This window comes from Amia ocellicauda, chromosome 19 (genome assembly GCF_036373705.1).
Source record: "Amia ocellicauda isolate fAmiCal2 chromosome 19, fAmiCal2.hap1, whole genome shotgun sequence".
NCBI lineage: Eukaryota > Metazoa > Chordata > Actinopteri > Amiiformes > Amiidae > Amia > Amia ocellicauda.
In genome coordinates this window covers 12177355-12203116 of record NC_089868.1, presented here as the reverse complement: position 1 = coordinate 12203116, position 25762 = coordinate 12177355, and the positions used below count along the sequence as shown (strand labels likewise).

The window sequence follows — 25762 nt, the reverse complement described above, 5'->3', positions numbered from 1 at the left end:
ACTGAGGGAACTGAACCTTTTCACCATCAAACCAGAGGAGCTTTTCCACATCAGCAGGGACACACGGACAGAAAACAGGAGACACTTCTTCACACAGAGAGGCGTCACAATCTGGAAAAAACTCCCCAGCGATGTGATTGATCCTGGCCATAATCCTGTCCAGAATATTTTTTTTGCCTAATAACAAACTACAATTCAGTCACATTGAATATGTTATGTAAGTATTTAGTATTTAGGAAGTACTTATGTACTGATGCCTTGTTTGTAAAGCCACATTCAGACAACCCTCCTACAACACCCTGCTTCCTTGGATTCACAGATAAAAATCTTGACAGAATCTTGTCGGATCCTTTACAATCCTTTAGGATCCTCACTTGATGTATTGTCTGTACTGTTACCTATAAGTGGGTTAATGGAAGAAAGTCAAATACATACAGTATAATATTAATATGGTTTAATGTAACATTTATTGTAATACAAATATACTGTAATAATACCTAATAAGTTTAATTGAATTCTCAAATCATGAATAATTCATTTTTTACATGACAATGATCAAGATCCTACACAACTGTAATTTGACAGTTCAGATCATCTTATTTTGATAGTTCGACTAGTTTATTGCCAGTCTGACAGTTGGGTATAAACATTAAGATTCTAAAAAGTTAGCCTCCTCACACATTCTTGGTCAAAGGTGGCTTAACCTGTTTTTGTTGTGGGCAAAACACGAAACCGTGCCCACGATGTGGCAGCGAGAGTCGAGTGCTACAGGTGCATGAGGAAGAATAAGCTACCTCACTCACACCAGATCACAGAAACTAGGGAGTTCAACTGATGATCAATATGATATATTCTTTTAAGTTGTTCCCTAATTGGGAAATCGGGAAATCACAGATAGATCTGTTTTAGTTTAGTATTACACCTGGCTACATTACAACAGCTCTTACTTTGTGTCTCTGCCATGATGGATCCATGTCAATACAGACGCTGGAATTAAAGATACCCTGCTTCCCAAACATCTGGTTTTGATATCCAAGAAGTGTGAAAAGGCTAAAATTCAGAGGGGGTCATTACCCTGGAAATTGGGTTTAACAAACCATTTAAACAAGAGCAATACATACTTGGAGTTGTACTCTAGTTACAAAAACATGTTGAGCTTGAAGAGGCCCCAAATTCCTCGTCCGTACATGAGGTTACCAAAGAGCAAACCAGCTTCTACCGGTTTGTACCAGATGCATCTCTCTGCAGACTCACAATACAAATTTAGTACAGAACATATGTTCTAGTAAAACCACAAGAAGATGGGGAAATGGGCACACGACCCCCCTTTGCCTATCTAGACATGCGTTAGATATGTGTGGAATATAAATAACAAAATGGCTACATATGTCTCCATATTTGGGCATAAACTAGAAAACATTGTTTTAAGCTTAATCAGGAAGATAGTGAGGATATCATAAGATAGGGAGTTGTCTCCCCCTCATTGGTTCAAACTCACCCTGTCCAGGATAGCGCAGTATGTATATAACATCATACAAGCTCTATGATTTTAGGGAAGTAAGGACAGAGAACTGTGTGTGTGTGTGTTTTACTTTCTCCAAGCAGCTTGACTAAAGACTGTGTTTGATTCAATCTACTCTACAGTCTGATTTCTGTTACAAGTAATTAAAAAGGGGATTCTTCACGCTGAATAATGTTGATATATAGATATCAAATTTACAAATTTACATTTCATATGATATATCGAGATTCATCAGACCAGGCCACCTTCTTCCATTGCTCCGTGGTCCAGTTCTGATGCTCACATGCCCATTGTAGGCGCTTTCAGCAGTGGACAGGGGTCAGCATGGGCACCCTGACTTGTCTGCGGCTACGCAGCCCCATACGCAACAAACTGCGATGCGCTGTGTGTTCTGACACCTTTCTATCAGAATCAGCATTAACTTTTTCAGCAATTTGAGCTACAGTAACTCGTCTGTTGGATCGGACCACATGGGCCAGCCTTTGCTCCCCAAGTGCATCAATGAACCTTGGCCGCCCATTTCGTCGGTTCACCGCTTTTCCTTCCTTGGACCACTTTTGATAGGTACTGACCACCGCAGACCGGGAACACCCCACAAGAGCTGCAGTTTTGTAGATGCTCTAAATCATACCATTTGACAATGTATGTGTTGTTTCATACAAATCGATACAAATGCATCAACTATCCCATCCAAATGTTAGACAAGAGTCTTGTACTATGATAAATGTGGTCGTTATTTATACGTTTACTTTTAGTACATTTTAAAACGTCTTTTTAATTACACTAGGTTAAGAAAATCCAAGATGGCGAATTTGTTAAAGAATTACATGTTTTTGGTGCATAAAAAGTCAACGTTTAGTTTTTTTGGTATTGCACATATCTAAGTTAAGGCATAATCTAACCATTAAACTGTATAACAGCTTTAATAATTATTTTTCATACTTGTCCTCATCGCTCCACAGAGGCCGAGGCTCCTTCTTCAAGTCGGACGGGGAGGCAGAGCAGGGATTGCGCTTCCAGGGCGACTGCAAACGTCTGCTCAAATCTTATTCAAAGTTCACTCATTCCTTGCTTTCAATACATTCTGCATTTGTCCACTGCTAGCTGCTGTGGATTAATGACATGCATTTCTTTGTGTTTTGAACTAAAGAGTGAAGAGGACACACTGAGCTAGGCCACAGACACTGTGAATAGGACACACTGTGAAGAGGACACACTGAACCAGGCCACAGACACTGTGAAGAGGTCACACAGAGCCAGGCCACAGACACTGTGAATAGGACACACTGTGAAGAGGACACACTGAGCCAGGCCACAGACACTGTGAAGAGGACACACTGAGCCAGGCCACAGACACAGTGAAGAGGACACACTGTGAAGAGGACACACTGAGCCAGGCCACAGACACTGTGAAGAGGACACATGGAGCCAGGCCATTATGCTGATGGGATTGTGTGCCAGCTTATCAAAGGGGGAAATGGCTCTCTGTGAGTTTACTACTTCACACCCTGGGCTTGTTGGTCCTCTGACCACTCACAGTATATAAAGCTCTGCCCTGACCCTTCCTGCCCCATCCGCAGTTCTGTGATTTTTTTTATTCAGTTTTTACTGGGCTGCTTTTGCTTTTTACTTTGGAGAGAGTCTCCACTCAGTGGATCAGTGACCACTAGATTCACTGACCACATCACGAAAACAGAGTCGGACAATTTGATGCCCCGACGATGCACTAAAACGCAGCTCAAATTGTACAGTTTACTGAAATACCGCCCTCACTGCTGTGAGAGGCTGACCTGCACCAGATGGGCAGGACTGTATGTGCATGTTAGCTATATATTTAATTTGCTAAAAAAAATATCAAATGATAAATATATATTCTTTAAGAATTGAGATTTAGCATTTATTTAAGTTTTTATAAAATAATATATATATATGCTTAAACTACCGATTCTCTGAAACAATGTGTTTAATTGGAGAGTAATAGTTCATGACCTCTTCCTGTTTCTAAATTCCATCCTTTTCAGCCTGCCAGCAAAATATCATTAAAGAAAAATAACAACTTGCTTATTAATGTAAATGTTTATTCGAGTGCTATAAAACAATGTTTACCATATTAACATGACATTGTAAGATAGGTGAAGTGTGTATACAGTGTCTTCATGTCTTTATACACGAATGGGCTCATCTGAGATGGGGGTCTATGATGAATACAACCAGCAAATGCCATTTTACATATCAAAAGAGAAGCAACAAGGTATTTTTAAACTATTTTAGTTAAAGCTTCAATACATTATAGTTTAATGTACTGTATGTATACATAATAATGATTGTGTTTATATATATATATTAATGAAACATACACATTTGTATTACAGTATTACACTTTAATTACACTACATTCCTATTCATCATAATATTGCAATAGTTATATAAGTCTATAGCTGTCATGGTCCCCTAGCGCTCCCCCTCTATCCCCACTAGGGGCCGCCATTTCCCTGCCTTCTCCCTGCTCTCGTCACTCTGTCTATTAACATTCCGGTCACCCATGTGCACTCCTGTTCTATCCCGCTGTTCCCATTCGCCCTGCACATCCCAAGCCTGGTTCCTGCTTCCCTTATAATCCCCTCACTTCCCTCCGTCGGGGCGAAGTGTTGTCAGTTCCAACTGCAATCCCTAGCCTTGTCCCAGTGCCTGTTCCAGTCTTGGTCACGTATCCCTGTCCTCTTTGTGCCTTGGATTTCCCATGTTCCCTTGACTTCCTGCCTGTCTTCCCGACCACGACTCCGTCTTGCCTTTGCCTGTCTGTACGCCTGATCCCACGACCAACGCCTGTTACCACAACCTCGTCTTCGCTCAGCCCTTGTTTGCCTTGCTTTGCTGGTACCCAACCCACGCCTGTCCGACCATCCCGCGATCCAGCACTGCACTGGGATCCCCTGTTCCCGTGCCCCCAAGGGTAATCGTGACAATAACCAATATAGTAAGTAATTTGATACTCAAAACATGACTAACTTATAATTGATTTGCTTTCGATATGGTTTTGCTCTTAATTATTATGGTATTCATATAAATTACCATTTAAAATATGAAATTCATATTTAAAAATTGCACATTTTTTCAGGTGTTTCAAAGATCTCAAAAGCACCATAGGTGTCCCCTGTGGCAATTCTGTGCGGCAGTGCTCCATTGACCCAGCTACTGGTTACCCAATGCAATCTGCCAGTTTTTCCCAGAAAATAATCAAGAGCCTGCCTGCTGTAAGTAGTAAAACTAAGTTTTAAATGTTCTCATACCAATCTACATGTGTGATATTTGACAAGTCCTCAAGAAACAAAATATCTGTCCAATATCATTCCTTGTTTTCAATTAACATTTATTACTTCCTCTTTGGGTAGTATAGCTCAGTGTTCTCTATCATTCCCAGTCAGTCGAGTAGAGATGCCCAACAACTAACGAATTGGACAACTTTCAAAGCTGTATGCTCCGGTGTACAATTTGAAATTTTAGCACAGACGTGAATAGAAATTGCAGGTACACTAATGCTTGTATTTTATAGATAACTGGATTCTGTAATGACAAAAGACATAACACGGAAGCCCAGAACATGCAGAACAGAATGTGCAACTACAGAAGTGTATGGAGTGTGATTGGCAGCTCTGAGGACTTCAGGAACTCTGGTGTTTTGGTCACCCCTCCTCCTGCACCCCAGTTCACAGTGTTACAGAAGGGACAGAGAGAAATGTGCTTGGTGCTGGATGTGTCAGGAAGCATGATTGTAAGTCCTTAAAGCATTATTGTAATATTGAAATCAATTAACACTGAGACGGATGTATCTATATCTAAATCATAAGTGGAGGATAATAAGATGTACCTAGGAGATTACAAAACACCCTACATAGAATATATAACTCCTGCAAAGGCAATGGACAAAGTCTTAAACAGAACATAGTAAACACCAGCCATAAGATTAGCATGTACACTCACCTAAAGGATTATTAGGAACACCTGTTCAATTTCTCATTAATGCAATTATCGAACCAACCAATCACATGGCAGTTGCTTCAATGCATTTAGGGGTGTGGTCCTGGTCAAGACAATCTCCTGAACTCCAAACTGAATGTCTGAATGGGAAAGAAAGGTGATTTAAGCAATTTGGAGCGTGGCATGGTTGTTGGTGCCAGACGGGCCGGTCTGAGTATTTCACAATCTGCTCAGTTACTGGGATTTTCACGCACAACCATTTCTAGGGTTTACAAAGAATGGTGTGAAAAGGGAAAAACATCCAGTATGCGGCAGTCATGTAGGCGAAAATGCCTTGTTGATGCTAGAGGTCAGAGGAGAATGGGCCGACTGATTCAAGCTGATAGAAGAGCAACTTTGACTGAAATAACCACTCGTTACAACCGAGGTATGCAGCAAAGCATTTGTGAAGCCACAACACGTACAACCTTGAGGCGGATGGGCTACAACAGCAGAAGACCCCACCGGGTACCACTCATCTCCACTACAAATAGGAAAAAGAGGCTACAATTTGCACAAGCTCACCAAAATTGGACAGTTGAAGACTGGAAAAATGTTGCCTGGTCTGATGAGTCTCGATTTCTGTTGAGACATTCAGATGGTAGAGTCAGAATTTGGCGTAAACAGAATGAGAACATGGATCCATCATGCCTTGTTACCACTGTGCAGGCTGGTGGTGGTGGTGTAATGGTGTGGGGGATGTTTTCTTGGCACACTTTAGGCCCCTTAGTGCCAATTGGGCATAGTTTAAATGCCACGGCCTACCTGAGCATTGTTTCTGACCATGTCCATCCCTTTATGACCACCATGTACCCATCCTCTGATGGCTACTTCCAGCAGGATAATGCACCATGTCACAAAGGTCGAATCATTTCAAATTGGTTTCTTGAACATGACAATGAGTTCACTGTACTAAACTGGCCCCCACAGTCACCAGATCTCAACCCAATAGAGCATCTTTGGGATGTGGTGGAACGGGAGCTTCGTGCCCTGGATGTGCATCCCACAAATCTCCATCAACTGCAAGATGCTATCCTATCAATATGGGCCAACATTTCTAAAGAATGCTTTCAGCACCTTGTTGAATCAAGGCCACGTAGAATTAAGGCAGTTCTGAAGGTGAAAGGGGGTCAAACACAGTATTAGTATGGTGTTCCTAATAATCCTTTAGGTGAGTGTATATCCAACATACTACTAAGCTACTACCATGGTTTTTTGTTTGTTTGTTTTTTTCACAGACATTATCACACTTACGTATTTCTCCGATAAACCTACAGAGATGCTAAAACAGCCCTGATCCAGCTAATTGTACAGGTCACTCTAAATCACGAATGTCTAAACACTAGAATAAATGTAGTTTGTAATAAGTTAGTTATTAATCAATTTAGCAAGTGATATGACAGTGGAAGCTCTGGTCCCTGGGAGCTGAAAAGTGTTTAGATGTTTATACCAAATTACCTTTAAATTACATAATTCACCAACACAACTGCTAAATAAATCTTTACAAATTGATAATTTTAAGGTGACAAATAAAATCCTTTGGAAAGAGGGGACCAGTGTTGAAAACAATTGCACTTAAATCCTGGCCAGCTGGGTAAACAAATGTCCTGTAAATTAAATAATTGCCAATTTGAGTGTATTAATATATGGGTAATCATCTCTAGCACATTAATATTCAAAAGCTACACTTGTTGTTATGTGTATGAAACTACATCCAGTAATCTATTCCACATACATGTTGCCTGTGCATGTTTCCCCATGTTAATCAATTTTTTAAAATAAATTATAACAATTATAAAAAGAACATAGATTTATTAACACATTTTCTGTTTTATTTATGTATTTTGTGTGTGTGCATGTGTACTGATCTGCAAGGTTGTATGAGTCATGTAACGCTGTATTATTATTTCCATGTTTTCCATTGAGCTACAGTATAACAGAATAACTCGGCTGAGACAGGCTGCTTCACTCTTCCTGAGAGAGGTTGTTGAAGAGCAGTCCATGGATGGGATAGTTCAATTCCATAGTGTTGGTAGCATAATCAAACATTTAACTCTGGTTCATGATGATGCATCTTGGGAAGAACTGGTCAAAGCCCTGCCCACAAGAGCTAGTGGAGGTACAAGAATATTAAATCTGGTTTTGAAGTAAGATGATTATCTAATCAACCTACCACTTAATAGCTGTTGGGGTAAAATTGCCCCCTATGTACTGTATATACCCACTGTATAACTGTTAGAAAATATAAGAAACTTTCCAGAAAGGTACTAGTTAAAACTTATTTTTATTAGGATTTCTCTGCTCACATTATGATTTCTCTGCTCAGACTTATCTGTGTGGCAGACAGAAACAATTTCTGCTGACGTGGAAATTCCTTGGGTAACGAACCAAAATTATGTATTAATACGTTCTTATTAGTACAGTGTGTCCTTGGTACCAGCGCTTCCATAACTGAACTAATTACAAAGAAAACCTTATGAAATTTTGTTTCCTGTGTCTTTGATATCAACGCCTCCCTGCTTAAACTAATTATAAAGAATACCTTATTAATTATCGCTTCCCATGTCTCGGAACTGCCCCGGACATATGCCAAGAAGATATCCAGTTTCGGGAGTGCCCCCAAACTCCTTTGAAATACTGCTTGTAAATGTATAAAAGGCTGTGTGAAACTTTCAATAAACGAAGATAAACGAACAGACTTCAGTGTCTGTGAAGTTTTCCTTCCCGAGCGCTCGTCTCCTGCAGGAAGGTCTCATCCGTTACTGGAAGCATTCACTGGGGTGCCTGATACACTGTACCTTAACAATAGCAATCATGAGTTTAAAACAATGAATGGTTATTATAAATTATATATATATATAACACTTATATATATAAGTGAGGGAAAAAAGTATTTGAGCCCCTGCTGATTTTGTATGTTTGCCCACTGACAAAGAAATGATCAGTCTATAATTTTAATGGTAGGTGTATTTTAACAGTGAGAGACAGAATAACAACAAAAAAATCCACAAAAACGCATTTCAAAAAAGTTATAAATTGATTTGTATGTTAATGAGGGAAATAAGTATTTGATCCCCTATCAATCAGCAAGATTTCTGTCTCCCAGATGTCTTTTATACAGGTAACGAGCTGAGATTAGGAGCACTCCCTTTAAGAGAGTGCTCCTAATCTCAGCTCGTTACCTGTATAAAAGACACCTGTCCACAGAAGCAATCAATCAATCAGATTCCAAACTCTCCACCATGGCCAAGAACAAAGAGCTGTCCAAGGATGTCAGGGACAAGATTGTAGACCTACACAAGGCTGGAATGGGCTACAAGACCATCGCCAAGCAGCTTGGTGAGAAGGTGACAACAGTTGGTGCGATTATTCGCAAATGGAAGAAATACAAAATAACTGTCAGTCTCCCTCGGTCTGGGGCTCCATGCAAGATCTCGCCTCGTGGAGTTTCAGTGATCATGAGAATGGTGAGGAATCAGCCCAGAACTACACGGGAGGATCTTGTTAATGATCTCAAGGCAGCTGGGACCATAGTCACCAAGAAAACAATTGGTAACACACTACACCGTGAAGGACTGAAATCCTGCAGCGCCCGCAAGGTCCCCCCGCTCAAGAAAGCACATGTACAGGCCCGTCTGAAGTTTGCCAATGAACATCTGAATGATTCAGAGGAGAACTGGGTGAAAGTGTTGTGGTCAGATGAGACCAAAAACGAGCTCTTTGGCATCAACTCAACTCACCGTGTTTGGAGGAGGAGGAATGACCCCAAGAACACCATCCCCACCGTCAAACATGGAGGTGGAAACATTATGCTTTGGGGGTGTTTTTCTGCTAAGGGGACAGGACAACTGCACCGTATCAAAGGGACGATGGACGGGCCATGTACCGTCAAATCTTGGGTGAGACATTCATTTTTGCAACTGACTATTCTCCCCCCTCTCTCTTCTGCAGGGGGCAGCGGCTTCTGGGTTCTGGTGTCAAGGACTATAAATCTGTTGCTGTGCTGGGGAATGGCACTTTTGGGAAGGTAAATCCCAGTAATCAGAGTCATCATGGATATAATGTGGGGCAGAACCAACGATCAGTAATTTAATAGGAAATGTGGAGAATAAATATTTGCACAACACTAGTTTCCTAAGAAATCTCTGTGGACAATTTTGAAATTACTTGCACTTTTTAACCTTTAACAAAAGCAGCATTAGGAAGGATGTGTTACTAAATGCTTGTGTTGTGAATGTAGATCCTAAGGTTGAGAGTGGAGTTTGACCATCTTGATTCTGTGTTGCTCTAATAGGTGCTGCTGGCTGAGGACAAAGACAGATCCGAAAATGTGGCCAACAAGGCGCTGAAAAAAGGAGATATCGTAATCCTTGGTGATGTAGAGAGATTTGTAAGCAGAGCAAAGATGGATAAATCTAGTCATGTGTTTTTATGGAATACACCAATGCACTGCATTAGCAAGGTCTTCTTTGACTTTTTTACTTCCTTACTCTGCAGTAAAGTCGGCACTTTGTTGCAGCTGCAGAATTATTGACCAGTGCTGTTTCTAAATGTATATTCACACGCTGTCTGTCTTTTGTCTCGCCTCAGCGTCATGTATGAAAAGAGGATTGCCAATTAATTCCTACAAGTGCCTCGAAAAATACAAGGTAATGCAGTATTAAAGTGAGAGCAGAGGGCCACTGTTGAAGTAAGAGCGTAATCCTCTCGTGGATCCATTACGGTTAAAACCATTTCATTGAATGTCACCAAAGCAAAGTTAAATCTATACCACCGAGGGCCAGTTAGGATTCATAAGCCTTGATGACTTAATTAGACTATTTGAAATCAGATCTTATAGTTCCAAAAATAGATCTCTCCTGCATACAGAACCGGAAGCACATGCCTTTATTGCCAGGTTACGATGGCAACCCCTTCAGGACATTTTGTTAACCAGGTTAGGTTCTCGGTAGGATTCCGGTTATTGCAGCGATGAATAAGACATGTCTAAGGTGTGAATTTACCATTTTGTTGCGCAGTATACAATATTTGTGTCTGTATGGTTTTTGCATTCCTGGGCTCAGAATGTGAATATTCAAAGGTCTGGTCTGGAGTATCCCTTTAATGTGCTCTCATCCCTCTCTCCTTGTGCCCGTAGCCTCCTTTCCGCGGTGACGATGGAGAGCAGTTGTTTCGCAATATTGTTGAGGCTGAAGTGCGATATCCTTGGTTCGTCTCTTCAAAGGCCGCCTCCATAATGAAAGAGGTCTGTATGCCAGGGTTGTTCTTTAAGTTCTTGCCTCCAGTTTGTCTCTCTGTATCTTAAATGTTAATGTCAATGTTATGGAATTGGAGCAATACCCAGTGACTGTGTAGCAGTGGAGTGAGGTTCCGAACCACAACGCAAACTCACTCAACTTTACTTTCAACTACGGGAACTTATTTTTAACATCGTTTCAACTTGAAGTACATTAATGGAAAATAACGTTCTCTCTCCTTCTTGTTCTGGATCATGTGCAGCTTCTGAATAAAACTCCAGCCGAGCGCCTTGGGTCAGGTGAAGGGGATGCTGCAGAAGTGAAGAAGCATCCCTACTTCTCGGTAAGTTGGGGCACAACATCCGTTTACATGAAGGTGGCACCACCTTATCATGACCGTCCTTTCATTCTTCTGTCTTGTTTCAGAGAGTGGATTGGAATGGGCTGCTGGAAAGGAAGGTGAAGCCTCCTTTCATCCCTACCATCAGAGGGCACAAGGATGTCAGGAATTTCAGCAGCGCATACGTGTCAGAAAATATACCAGTCCTGACTCACCGAGGAGGAGGAGGAGAACTTCTGTTAACCTTCAGACACTCGTAAAAACAGAAAACAGACACACACCTGGATTAGTGAGGTGCAGGCCAGCGAGACACACGTAGGGAAGAAAAAACCAGCAACACACTCAGTAGCTCCGATTTAGAATCATTTAATAAACCAACGATCGTCAGGGTTTTGAGGAAATGCAGAGAAAAACTAGTAACAGGAAATTAGATACTATGTGAGCAGTAAACATCTTTAGGAGGAACTAATTACATCACAAGACATTTGACATGCATTTACTTTTCATAATCAAATTAATCATCATTTACATTATGAATAAACAATCATAACAGCAAGAACAAGACATTACTATAATGGTGCAGTCAATACAAGAGATGGATTGATTTCTGGCTCTACACATGTATAAAAGAAAAAATAAGTTATTAACACAAAACAAGAATAGTTGATTTCTTCTGAGAAAATGCAGGTTATTATGCATTTCATTTGCTGCAGTTCAACTAGAAATTAGTGCCAATAATTGTAACCATCGATCAAAAACCCTCCTAGGAGTGAGAAGCAGGGACTGTGTGGCAGTCTGCAGTCGACACAATATTTGTATTCCTTGAACCGCACACCTGCTTCTCTGTGCTGGATCCTACCAGCTGATTGTATTGTCCTGTGATTCAGGAGAAGACTTTAATAGGAGGCTCACAGAACAGGTTCTCTCTCGACTCTACCAGGTGCTCCCTGCGTGTCGTCTTGAGTTCGTTTTCTCTCCTCCTTGTCCCTCATCCCTCCCATTGATTGAAAACTGACTTTGCAGCATTAGCTGTTAATGTACAGTTCACCACCTAGTTGCAACCAGTCACTCTGGGTGAAAGTGTCTGCTGTGTGGTTTCTTATAAGCATTTTGGTTTCAGGGTTGGAAAATCTCGGTTTCCTTTAGTTTCTAAAAACAAAATAGTGTGACAGTGGTCTGAGAGGAACTCCAATCCTCACTCACTAAGAGATCTCTTATGATTTGTGAGTCGAGGCCATCGTGTCTCTGGTATAGTGTGTAGTGTGGAGTGCCCAGTATTTTTGGGGCATATGCTAGTCATATTAACTATAACGTATGTTTTAAGTCTTAAATATTCTGAAATGTTGTGAAATGATGTCCATCTACACTGTAAAAAAATAAAAATAAAACTCTAAAAATATATAATTAACTATATTGTTCCAATGTTAATATATATACGCATTTTAAAATATGGTTAAAATCCACTGAATAACCTGGACATTTACTATTAAAAAACAAAATGTATGTAGTTTTACAAATATTATCCATAATTGTTTTTAATGTACAGAACCATTTTGTAGAACTGCCATTCCCCTGAATTGAATTGAAACCTTTAAAAATGTAATCTGACTGCAAAAATACTGTTCTGTTGTAAAGTTATGGTAACAACTTAAACGTTTTTTTTTTTAATTGTATTTTACCTTTGCTTTACGGTAAAGCTATACTTAAACATTACTTTTTATTTTCCTTTGAAGAGTAACTTAACTACTGCCCTTACTATGGAGGGTAACCCGTGCCAAAATTAAAACAGGATGTAAATACATAAATCACGAAATTAATAAAATAATAAAATACGATATTAAATCTATAAATATTCGATTTAATTTTTAACTGCATTTATTTATTCATTTCGTATTTATTGATGTATTTCCTATTACATTTATTTATAGTTTAATGTTGGCACGGATTACCCTCCTTAGCCAACTCTCTTTTGTTAACAATAGGTCCGGAGCATACTTTCAGATGTGATATCCATGCGCTACAAGCGAGATCAATAGTAGATGGTTGCTCTGGTATTCTCACAGCACACACACTATTATATATATATATATATATATATATATATTACACACACGCGTATGTGTGCCAGCTATTATATAAGCGAACATTTAAAAAAATTGAATTAAGTAGAAAAAGTAGAATTAACAAAGGAACTACTTTGTGCTTCTGACGCACCACACTCTCAAGCTGCCTACGCCGCTGCTGCCACCCGCTCCTGGACGCCATTTTGTGTCGCTGCGCTTAGGGAGCGCGTGTGTGCAGTCACGTGATTCTGATGACGCGCGAAATTCAGAAGGAGGCCGGGAGTGAAAAGCAAAATGGACGAGATGAAGGACAGTCCGTCCTGTACTAGTTTAGACGCTATTGCGAGAGAAAGGTATGAACAGAAAATCACAACAAATGTTGGGCGTGATCCTTAGGTTATGAAGAGGAGCGATTTTCCACTTGAATTGAAAGACTTGCCTGCTATCGAGGCGGTAGATACAAGCGACTGCCCTGTACTCCAGACATCCGTCTACTCAAGGAAACAAACACACGCATGCACACACATGGAGAGATACAACTTGTGCGTTAGTGGTTGGGTCCACGGTACCAAGGGGCTCCACAATGACTGTCGTTTGGTTTTCGCCGGGTGAGTGGCATTGATTTTTCTGTCCTGTGGATGAACCCAGCAAGACATTCAACGCTGCTGCGCCTCTCGGGGTTGGCGACCCGGTTGTTCACTAGCGTTCAGGTTAGACTTCTGCTCCCCAGTAAGTCCGGTCTGGGAACACTGTTCGGGACCCATTTCTGTTCAGTTTCTTTAGCATATATTTGGTTAAGAATGCATGGTTGTTCTTATTATTATCACAGACTAAATAGAAAAAACTCAACCGGTTTTCTTAGTCAGTCACAATGTTGGCTCCGTCCTCAGAACCGGTGTAGTACCGCGGGGCAGCGGATCAAGGGCCAGGCAAAGACGGGCCGTGGCCACAGGCAAGGAATCCAGGGAACACGGCACTAATCAAGGCCCAGTCAGTAAAGCTCAGCAATGTAGTACAAAACTTCACAGTGGCTGGGAGTGAGTGGAGGGTTTATATGTGGAGCTGAGAACCGGGATGGGAGGTGCAGAGGGTGACTGAACAAGTGCAAGGGTTGCAGGAATGATAATTGAATGATTGAAGAGCTGGGAGAAGTGACTGCTAAGGCAGCGTGATGGCGACATCTAGTGGGGAAAGTGGAAGCGCTGGATGGTAGCCGTGACTGATGCTCTGAATGCGGAAGACACTCCAGGTGAAAGCATGTTGGAAAGCCAGTTAGGTGTGTTGCCACAAAATGTGCCAGAATTGTACTTAAAAACCTGTCTGTTTACAACAGACATTGTAATTTGCACTGAAAAATGACAAGTCAGTTTCAGATATTGAGGTTTCTAGGATTGTGAGTTACAAATGGTAACTATACCATGCATGTTAATTTCCTTAGTGGCTTTTATCCATTACCAGCTTTCACAACTTGTGGGTTTCAAGTAATTTCTTTAAAAAAACACTCCAGTTTCAGTTTAAGCCCCCCCCCAGTTAAGAGCCTGGTTAAGTGATTAGCCATTGCTTAAATTGACTAGATTAAGTGATAGTAGTTTCATAATTAGCTGTAAACAATTGACTAAATCTAGGTGTATTCTTTCTTCTATGAAAAGGCATGGAAAATGTCAGGGAAGAAACTCATACATTGCTGAGTTGTATCCAGTCAGTGTTGCCAAACCTGAGAAATTAAGAATTCAATTCAGTAAACACCATTATGACCTTGGGTGTAGATACTGCTGAAGATTTGAAATTCATAGAAGAGGAGGATCTGCTCACGGTTCTTAAACCAGAAAACTGATATCCAGCTTTACTGTGACATGTCAGTATGTCCCCTTTTGTTTTATGTAATTTGACATTTTTGATTGTTGCATTCTAAGTGGAATTGTATATTTCAGCATTCATCCTACAAATTATTTTACCTGCACTGAAAGGAAAGAATAAGTACAGTATGCTTTTAAGACAACAAATGTGTTATCTGCCCTTGCCTAAACCTTTCCTTGTCTGTTTTGCATTTTGTTTTGTGTAATGTCTAAATTAAGCTACTCATCAGTTAGTTGTCCCTCCCCCCCTGATATCAGTGTTTTCTGTTGTGGTTTATAGCCAACATGATTATTCTTGTTGTAATGTTTTAGTATATAACAATGAATTGTTCAAAGACCAATCTGTAAATGCACTTTAGGTTTATTTAAAAGTTTTGAAGTGACTACATGTATCCCCCTGTGTAAATTGTAGTAATCCTACATACGTACAAACATGTATATTTTGTTTATTAATATTTGGCCTATTTCTTAAATTGTAACGGTGACTCTTTGACTCCCTTGTTCATTCAGCTCCACTGACGAAGAGAGATTTATAAAGCTCCTCTTCTTCAAGCAGTACACCACAGAAGTGCAACTATGAAGGACTGTTACACCTATTATTCCCAGGGAAGGGATTTCTTGTGATGCATGCCAGTTGAAACCCAGTTGAGAGATTGACCCTTTCTATTTGAGATGACAGGCATGCTTATTCATTTCAAGGAACTTATGGGGAAACATTTTGAAGACACTCTGACAGAGACATTGTCATCTAAAGGGAAGAGACTTATTGCCTACATTAGAATAATTGGTAATGGAAAAAATAAAAAGGTAACTGAAGTAAACGCACTACTGGAAAATGCTGAAAAAGCAGTGAAAATCAAGTTCCAGAAGTTCCAGGGACAATATTACTTATCCTTGCATACTTTCACAAAGATGACGGGCTGATGTTTCTTGAGGCCAGTGACACTTGTTTAGGAGATGAAATACCTTCACCAAGTCTTCCAGTCTCACATAATAATCGCATAATGTTTTGTGTTGAGTTATTTAACATTCTGTATCATCTGAGGTGTCATATACATATTCTGCTGTTCAAAATGTTCCTTAAGAAATGAACATGACCGTTCATGCAGAATATTAATTATTCTTATTCTTATCATCTCAGGAGTCTCTCTGTTGACAGCGACATGCTTCATGCTAAGCATTGACAGGATTGTTGTGAAGGAAAACAGTTTTCACTGTGATGATGGCATCCTACTACATCAATCTTCAACATCAAGTGCCCTGCAGAACTGGCATCAACGCTGGAATTCATACAGAGGTAACTTTGCAAAACAACTATGAAAGATGTAGTTTGTAATTTGTTGGCATTTTAATCAGGGGTGTAGGTTTGAATTCAAATGTGAGGGGGACAAATATTTTTCTGCAGGTAATACCTTTAGGTCAGGTATTTATTTCTAGATATAAAAGGTAATAGTACTATAGGCCTACATTATTATAACATGTATAAAATAGCCCAAAAGTAAATGTAAGATATCAATATGTTTGTGTATATTTAAAAACCAGGTTCATATGCTACATTCAGTAATTTTGATACATTACTAAATCAAAGTACAATAACTTACTTTTGATGACCTTTATTCAAATACTTTCTTTAAAATAATTATAAAAATGAATATACAATAAAATACAATTATTTAGCCTACACTATATGCAGACCTCTCCTCCCAAAAGAAAAAATATTTCAATCCTTAAGCTATCTTCTCATCCATCACCATAATTTTTTCTTTAACCCTAATTTCCCACTCCTAATTTTCTCTTCCTCCTTTTTGTTCTTTATCTGTCACCCTTCTTTTATCAACTTTTCTTTCCTTCTCTTCATTTTCTTACATCCTAACATTTTTCTTTATTAATTGAAAGCTCCAAACGCCAGTTTTCTTCGTTCATTTGTAGAGACAAACTGCTGGCAAATAGTTTTTCTGTCCAATCCATCCAACTTGTCCTGATGGACATGACAGACTGCTGCATGGTTTAAGTGGCTTTGCTTCATTGTACTTCGGAGCCAGGACTTAAGCCTTCTTAAAGCACTGAAACTCCTCTCTGCTTCAGAGGAAGCAGGGACAACCAAAAGAAGTCTAACAAGTGCTTCTACTGGGCTGAAAAGACCACGGACCTCAGGCAGCTGGTCTCTGAGGATAGTTGCAGCTTCAGTACTTGTGCTATACTGGTGGTGAATTTGTAACATGGACAACTGCACATCAATCAATCTCTTGTTCAGCTCTGGGTACTGGTCCACCACAGTATTAACCTCTCCTGAGAGGAGAATCCTTGCAAGTTTGTCAAGCTCTTATAGGCAGGCCTGATTGAAGCGCTCATTCAGCTGCACATCCACAGTGTCAAGCATCTTATAAAACTCAGCCTGGTAGTATTCCTGAGAAGATGTGGGAGAATAAGAAGCAGCATTTCCAGTGAAGTGCTTAGATGGATTCCAGATGTGAGGCATCTGAATTGATTGTAAATTGAACTTTCCAATCACCTCTGTTGCTCTGTCATATATCTGTTTAAATGTATCCTCTGACCTCTTTGCCTGTAATGTGTTCTTCACACACTCAACTGCAGCAAGCATTCCAGCCACTGCAGCTGTTCTCTTCTGTAAGCTGCTATTCAGGCACTCCAACTCCTCTGTGACCATAGAGGCTAAATATTCTGCCTAGGGCCCCTACAGACTCTAGAATCTCTCTGTCCATGCTTCCCAATTCTAAATATTTAAAAGTATGAATAAATGTGTTTTAAACATTTCCTTGCGCTGTGTATTTGTATGAAATAATATGACCAGAATAAGTAATAATGCCCACTTATTAACGTAACAATTAATATAATAACTGCATGCAGCACCCGCTCCTACCCCACTGAGGTTGAAGACATTTTGGTGTAACTATAATGAAACGAAAGAAAAGCCTGTTGTTGTGGTGGAAAATGAACCAGTATCGACTACCTGTCCTTGCAAGATTGGCTGAAGTGCATCTTTCTGTACCACCCTACAAAGTGAATGTATTTTCAGTGTTGATGGCGTCTATGGCAGAGTTGACTTGTGTGTTTTAACCACTAACTTGCTCACAAATCAGCTCTAGTACAGTTTTTGCAGTGGTCTAGTGTTTTTTGCAGGAAAGTGCCAGAAAGGCTGGTTTACACGCGTGAGAATAACACTTAAAACACTTCCATCCCGGAATCCATGGCTGTCATGTGACAACGTGTTCAAATTAAACCAGTAGATGTGCCTTGCAGCTTTAAAACTTTGTATTAGTGTTTTAATGGTAGGATTACAACACGATGTAAAGTATCTTAACGGTACACAGCAGACCCACAGGATAGAAAACAATGATCATAGAAAAAAAAAAAGCTTTGCCATTATTAACATAAAATACAACATTGCTAACAATGAAATGTCCATCAGCATCTTCCTTTACCTTGAAATCTTACACTTTTATAATGCGGTCATTTAAGGATATATAAGATTAATACTGTTTATATTTGGAATGGGCATGGTTTGTAATTTTTCCTAATTTTTACATCAGTTACTCGAGTGTTTGGGTGTGATCCTTCCTTCTGCTGGTTTTTGTTCCAAACGAGGTCTTAATTACTTAATTGAATGGTATATTGCTTTTTTAGGTCAATTAAGGATTCAATTAAGCAATTAAAACCTCGGTTGGAACAAAAACCAGCAGGGCAGGGGGTACTCCAGGACCGGTTTGAAAACCACTGGACTACAGTGACCTCATTCATGAAGACAGCTTAATTTTGTTTGTGGATTTGTATAAAGCCTTTGTCACAGAAGCATGAGTTTGTTTAAAACACTGCAAGTTTTGGGGTTTTAAGTATTTAGGAGGCTTTTGATAGTATCAAAATAGATTTCTTCTGTATGTGGATTATTGTTAAATGTTAAAGAATTTGAATGATTTGCCTTAGAAGATTGTGAGTTAAGCAACATCTGTGACTGAAGAGCCAGTATGCTTTATATAAACTGTATAATGTTTTATATTAATAATAGTATGCAGACTGAGCAAATTTCAATAAGGTACATTTGTTATAATTTCCTGTCAATGATATAATGATCACATAGTGGAGAGAGAGTCCACAGCTGTTTGTTAAAAGTCTGTTAATTGGTTCCCCAGATTGGCAGGAAGTGTTTTAGTTAATGATTGGTTGACAGTTGCTAATGATGACCGTGGGATCGGACCTCTCCCAGTACATCAAGGGAAGCCATCTGGTTTCTGCATCCCTCAACTTCCACCAGGAAGACAACCTCTTTGCAAAGGTCCACGACCTGACCTTGGGGCAACGCTTCTTGGAAGCATGTGACTGACCCTGCCCACAGAACCATGCGTCATGCATTGTATAAAAGGCTGTTAAATTGTGTTGTTCAGAGAGACTCTGCTGAGGTGGAGAGCTTCCAGGCCGGGCATGTTAAATAAATACTGTATCCTCTGTGCTTCAAGACATAAATTCTTTACTGGGCTTTTCAGTGACATTCCTATTAAAAGGTGATTACACATTTTAATTCCAAGATATGTTAAGATCTGGAAGAAAGAAGTAGTCTGAACTTCATGCCCATTATAGAAAAAAATAATAATTGTAATTCTTGGTTTGTGATATATATAGCATGAGGGGGGTTCCTGTCATGTCTACATTTCACCACCAGAGGTCTTAGTTTTCCCCAGTGTTATGTCTCCCCTGTCTCTTTCATTCCTCTTCACCTCATTATTGAATTATTGCCCCTTGTTCCCCAATCCATTAGCACACCTGTTCCTCATTTCCTTGCTTCACCTGCTTCCTGTATATATACCCCTTTGTTCTCTGTGAAGTCTTGCCTTCTCTAGGAGTTTGCTTTTCTGAATGTTTAGTTCTGTAGAGCGCTCTGTGTTTTGATCATCGCTCTTTGGATTACCTAGTTAGTGTTGTTTGTCTGATCCCATGACCTACACTGTACTGTTCACCGGCCCTTGACCTCCTGCTAGCCTGATCTGCCTTGTCGCTGCGCACCTGGGTTCACTAACCCATCACGAACAAGGGATTTATCTGTATCAGACCATGTTCTATTATGGAAGAATGAAGGAATATCTAGATCAGTTATGTATTCACTAGATTTATCTTTCAGAAGGTTGGTGATATTGAATTCTTATGTAATTTTGATGTGAATAAAATCCCTGTTAAACTTGCTACTGTTCATAAACGGGTACAATTGACTTGGAAATGAATATATAAACATAATTATTAAATTAAAATATAATTATTTAATTACTCAGAATTCTTCAATGCATTTAAAAATCCAGTTAATTTGCAATAGTTTTTGTTGCAATTCCCAGAGGGACTTTATTACTGTTAAGATTATATAAGGAGGTTTGCCAGCTAGAGACTGTTGTTCAGACATCATCCTTATTGCTGGAGGACGTGGATATTTTAAATAGGAAATGTGACATTAAACAAACTAGGAAATGATGTATTTCTATTCCCCCTGCAACATTTTACTGGAATGCAATTTAAAAAAATATAAACTGATTTAGTTTTTTTAAGATTTCTGTTAGGTATCATCTCGCCAATGAAGTTAAAGAAGTTTCTTCCAAAACAATTCATAGGATTTATCCTGTTATAAGATGTTTTAGCAAAATTTCAAGTAGAAATGGTTGAAAAGACCTGAAGTGGCCCACAATGCTGTTACCGGTGTTTGTGGACGGACAGGATAGAGGGGTGTGCTGTAAATGTTGGGCTCAGGTCAAACAATATAATGGCAAATGTAATTAATTAACTCAGTCTCTTCCAATCAAGACTATTCCTAGAATGGATGCTCTAACTATAGTATGAGTATTTCTTTCTTTTACATGTCCTGGACCCACAACAAGGGAGCAGGAACAGACTACTCTTGCTTATTATGCGATCAATGGGTACAAGCCATTTCTGGACGCCTTTTGTCTGATTTGTATGTGTTGTCTGTTGTCTGTCCTAGGAACTGTCCTATATTAGAGATTACACAATCAACACTAAATATGCATAATGTTTTTTTGTAACTTCTGTTTTGAATGTTTATTGTTTTTGCGTATCAGATTCTGTGCAATGGTTGCAATCACGATTGTCAAACCTGAACTGATACCATCGAGTGCAGCCCATGCAGACTGTCAGGAGCCACAAGCAAGACGTGTGTACGGACGGGGATATGCAGAACGGATAGCATGACCTTCAGCTTCGGGACTCTGTGAGTTAGCAAAGGCAACAAGCAGCACAATAGTGGCAATTTAAACATACTGACAAAACAAGCAGGTCAGCCAATAATGGGGAGCAAGCATGTAAGAATGCCTATGAGGATTTAAAAACTTGCAACTAACAGAGATCCTTAAAAGCTTTTTAAAATAGGTGAATTTTAAGACATTTCTGGAAGCTTCAGCTGCGAGGCATGTCTACAGAAAGCTCTGTCACCTGACATGTTTTGAGGTTACAACGGGGCTGCTGAAGAAATCAGGAGCTTTTACATCATTTAGAAATATGTAAAAAATTAAATAATAAAGATTTCACTCAGACTACCCTCACCATAAAGACACAAATGCAGAGAGCATGTTTCAGTGTGTTTATTTGAAGTTGCAAATCTTTGTAAGTAATGTAAGTCTCCTTTTTGTTGTTTATCTGTGCTTACCCATTTCCTAGGAGAATTCTAGCTACATCAGTAGGCACCATTCATCCCCAGCTCCTCCGCGATAGCTTGTTATATATTGTCTGTCTATATTTATTTGGTTTGTTGTACAGTTATTTGCGGTTAGACACGCAGATAAGCTTTTCCACCAATCCAGGTCTTCCTCTCGTGTTTCATTGGTCATGTCACTTTTAGTGCACGTAAAATATAAGAAAGTTTACAAATGAGAGGAGGCCATTCAACCCATCTAATCAATCAATCGATAGAATCAAACTAATTTCACCGTCGTATGACAATCATGGACTGACTGTGCAAGGTGGAATAGGGAATATGCACACGCTCTTTTCAGCCTGCCAGACAGCCCCCAGGGTAAATAAGTGCCACACTCCCTCAGGGAAGGAGATGGGCTCCCCACTGCAGTCTCACACCCCAGCAATAGAGATCAGAGGACAGCACTCACAGCCAGGCTGCTCCCGATGTCAGAGCATAAGTTTGAGGCACTTTTGCTTTTTTGCAGTCAATGGCAGGGCTGTGGTCAGAGATAATGACCTGCAGGAAGAGCACTGATCTGAAAAATGAAATTGGTGTGAAGGACAGAACTTAAGAACAAACCCCCCATTTGTGTCTGATCTTTTTCAAATGAAACAAATCAGTGGCTGATGGAAGACCAGTGGGGTCAATGTGTTTGACTCCTCACGGGCTGTGTTTAATAACTGTGGCCCCTGTGTCTCCCCATCTGTGTCTCTCCTGCAGCAGCGGAGCTGCACTTGTCTCCTCAGAGGCCTCCCCCCACCGGGCTCTGGACCTCCTCCTTCAGAGCTCCGTCCAGGACTGCCTGCACCGTTATTTCAAGGTCAGTCTCAGGGATGGCTGCTGCTGCTGGAGGAGGCTGTATTTTTAAGATTTTTTTCATGATAAAAATTTCTCACCTCAACAGTGCGGAGTGTGTTGTGTAGATGAGTGGAAAAAATGAATTAATGAAACTCTGAGGCTCTGACACACCAAAATGTGAATAAAGCTCAAGGGGGTGTGGACTGTCTACAGGCCCTGAATGTATTCACTAGAAAGGCTTTTTCCAATGTTAAAATAGATTTTGCATTTATTTTTGAAGATCTGTCTCTTGCAGCTTTCAACCTGTATTTATCATAAAATGTCCTCTTTTAAATGCCATTCCCTGGAAACCCACAAACCACATGACCTCAGAATTATTCCTAAATCTACATGGCCACAAAGCCTGATATGACAGTCACTCATACAGTCCTTACAAACTGCTTACTGGACATTAAGACATGGATGCAACACAACTCTTATCTTTTTCTAGACTTGTAGCACCCTGGGTGTGAGAAGAGCACATTATCAATAAAATGCATTAAAATATCCACCGACAATTAGTGATGTGACACTCGAAGCAGGCTTCACGAAGCAGTATCGACACTTCTGGTTTAAACAAGCATGTCTCTCTGTACTTCCCAATATAGTCTTTGCCCTCTGTTATATAAACCATCACTTTCCCAGGTGCACAATATCTGTCATAAACAAAATGTAGGCGATACTCTATATCAGCATCACTTGGATCATCACACAACCACATCCCTAAATATATGAACAGGAAATACATGTAACTGTTGACTATATCTAGGCTATATGAAATGTAGACTATGCTTATAGTTAATTGCATTTATTTGGCGTGGCTACTTAACATACGACATTAATCAGGTAAATGTGACTGCCTACTCTAAATTCATCATCTAGTCTTGAGTCTTTATATTGATCACAGAGAAACTATTACATAATGTTACTTATACCTTGCTGACAAAGCAGGTTTAATGACCGAATATTTGTGGACATGATGACGATGGGTTCATTTGTATATTGCCTGGCTGATGTCCGAGGACTATTGTCTTTCCAGTCACTCGATACAGTCGCAATACCATGTATTGAGCAGCTGATGTCACTATGGAGAGCATGTGTCCAGTGCTTCGAAGCAGTGCACGCATGGTAACGCTTTATTTGAACACCCCTCTATGTAGCCTACATAAAGGCTACATAACACAGCCATAATACATTCATAACCAGCCATAACCATTTTCCAACTGACATAACAGGCACATAAGTATTCACAACACTGATTGTAGCATTCCCTATGAAATGTTTGACATAACCATGCATGCCACATGTCATAAAATGATTCGTCCTGATTTTGGGGGTAAAGCGTCATAATGCAGGTATAAATACATACAAGACATAATGTTATAACACTCTGCTATGAAACATGGGACATAACATCTTGCCATAGGACACCAAAGAAAATTGTAGATTTCAATTGAAGAAAATGTATGCACAGCTTGGTACATATTGTTCTCATCATAATTAATATTGTGTTCTGTTCATTGTGGACCTAAATGGATTATTGATGTACATCTGTATCTTATTGTTTGATCATGTCACTGTTTTCTTATTTTAAAATAAATATATACCTTTGTAGCTCAAATGAAGGACCATGTCAATCTTTTACTTGCTGCTCTTTTTTGTGCTGCTTAAATGGAAGTAAGCTACTCATTTCAGTATGTAGATTAAGTATATTCAATAAACCAGGACATTAACATGTATTATAACACTGGTATAAGGTGCTGCAAGAGTTATAACACTCACATTACATTGCTATGAAGGATTTTGTGCAATTCAAATAAAGTGACATAAATATTATAGGTCGTATCACTTTCATAAACCCTTCTTCCTGTGTTATTTGCTTGAATACAGAGTAATAACACACTCAACACAAATGACAGTAAACAGCTTTATTACAAAATAAAAAGGCTAGTTTGCCATAGGGAAATGTACAGCTTGGCCTTTTCTGTCAATGTAAAAAATACAAACAAAAATATGCATATATAGATTTACATGTTGCTGTATTTCTTAGATACATTCAGTTTTGTGTGTAGGTGTGTCCTCATATTTAAAACAAACAAACAGAAAAGATTCTGTAGGTCAGAGTCACTGCACTTTTAATCAAACCTCACAAATGTTTGATCAATGTTTTTCTTTTCTTCTTTTAAAGTAAGATAAGTTAAACACTCAGAATTTGAACCTTTTCACATCATGGAAAAGTCTGCCTAGAACACCATTTGATGTCTTCTGCCTAACCAATGACTCCACTCAATTATTTTTAAATGTCGTCGAGGTTCTTTGTGAGGTTCCCTCGATGGCGCCATACCTCCAACTTAAAGGTTTGTGTATACATATATATATACACAGTGAGGGGAAAAAAGTATTTGATCCCCTGCTGATTTTGTACGTTTGCCCACTGACAAAGAAATGATCAGTCTATAATTTTAATGGTAGTTGTATTTTAACAGTGAGAGACAGAATAACAACAAAAAAATCCAGAAAAATGCATTTCAAAAAAGTTATAAATGGATTTGCATGTTAATGAGGGAAATTCGCAAGGCATTATAAGTCTCTCACTGTTAAAATACACCTACCATTAAAATTATAGACATTTACTCATATATATATATATATATATATATATATATGGGTCAGTGATGAATAAGGATTTTAAAATGGTAAAAAAAAAAAAACAGTTTAAAATACAAATTAAAGCTCTTCATTATAATGTTATGCATATATTTCAAAGGTTTATTTCTGAAAATAATGTATACTTTTGTATTATAAATCATTATTTCTAGTATCAAAAATGTCATACCGGATAACATAGATAGATTTGCAAATTATTTGACTTTAGTTTTTTGTCAGCATAGAGTGAGTTATGAGTATTCATATGTATCTCAACAAACATATTCAGCCCAGAAAAAAACAAAAAACACAATTAATCTCACAAATGTGGGCTTTTCTATTGACAGCGGCACATTTTGTGAAGTTAGTCACTCAAAACATAACGCTGAATAGTGGAAAATGCTGGGAAATGTCTAAAAATGCTTTCTAGTAAAAAGTATATCATTATTGTTACTGACTTCTGTATTTTTACAAGAATATTCAGTGTTGTCCTACCTGACTGATATTGTTACTCAGAATGACATACTGTGAGATTTCATACGGGATGATATCTCAA

The 25762-nt window shown here is 39.2% G+C and overlaps 1 long non-coding RNA gene across 1 annotated transcript; it reads left to right on the top strand.

Annotated features, from left to right (window-relative positions):
* The first annotated feature begins 13417 nt into the window (after positions 1–13417).
* Positions 13418–24181, top strand: LOC136714862 (uncharacterized). Its single transcript, XR_010805062.1, has 4 exons — positions 13418–13532; positions 16177–16332; positions 21110–21258; positions 22444–24181. It is a non-coding gene; the product is annotated as an uncharacterized LOC136714862 (long non-coding RNA).
* Positions 24182–25762: the final 1581 nt, after the last annotated feature.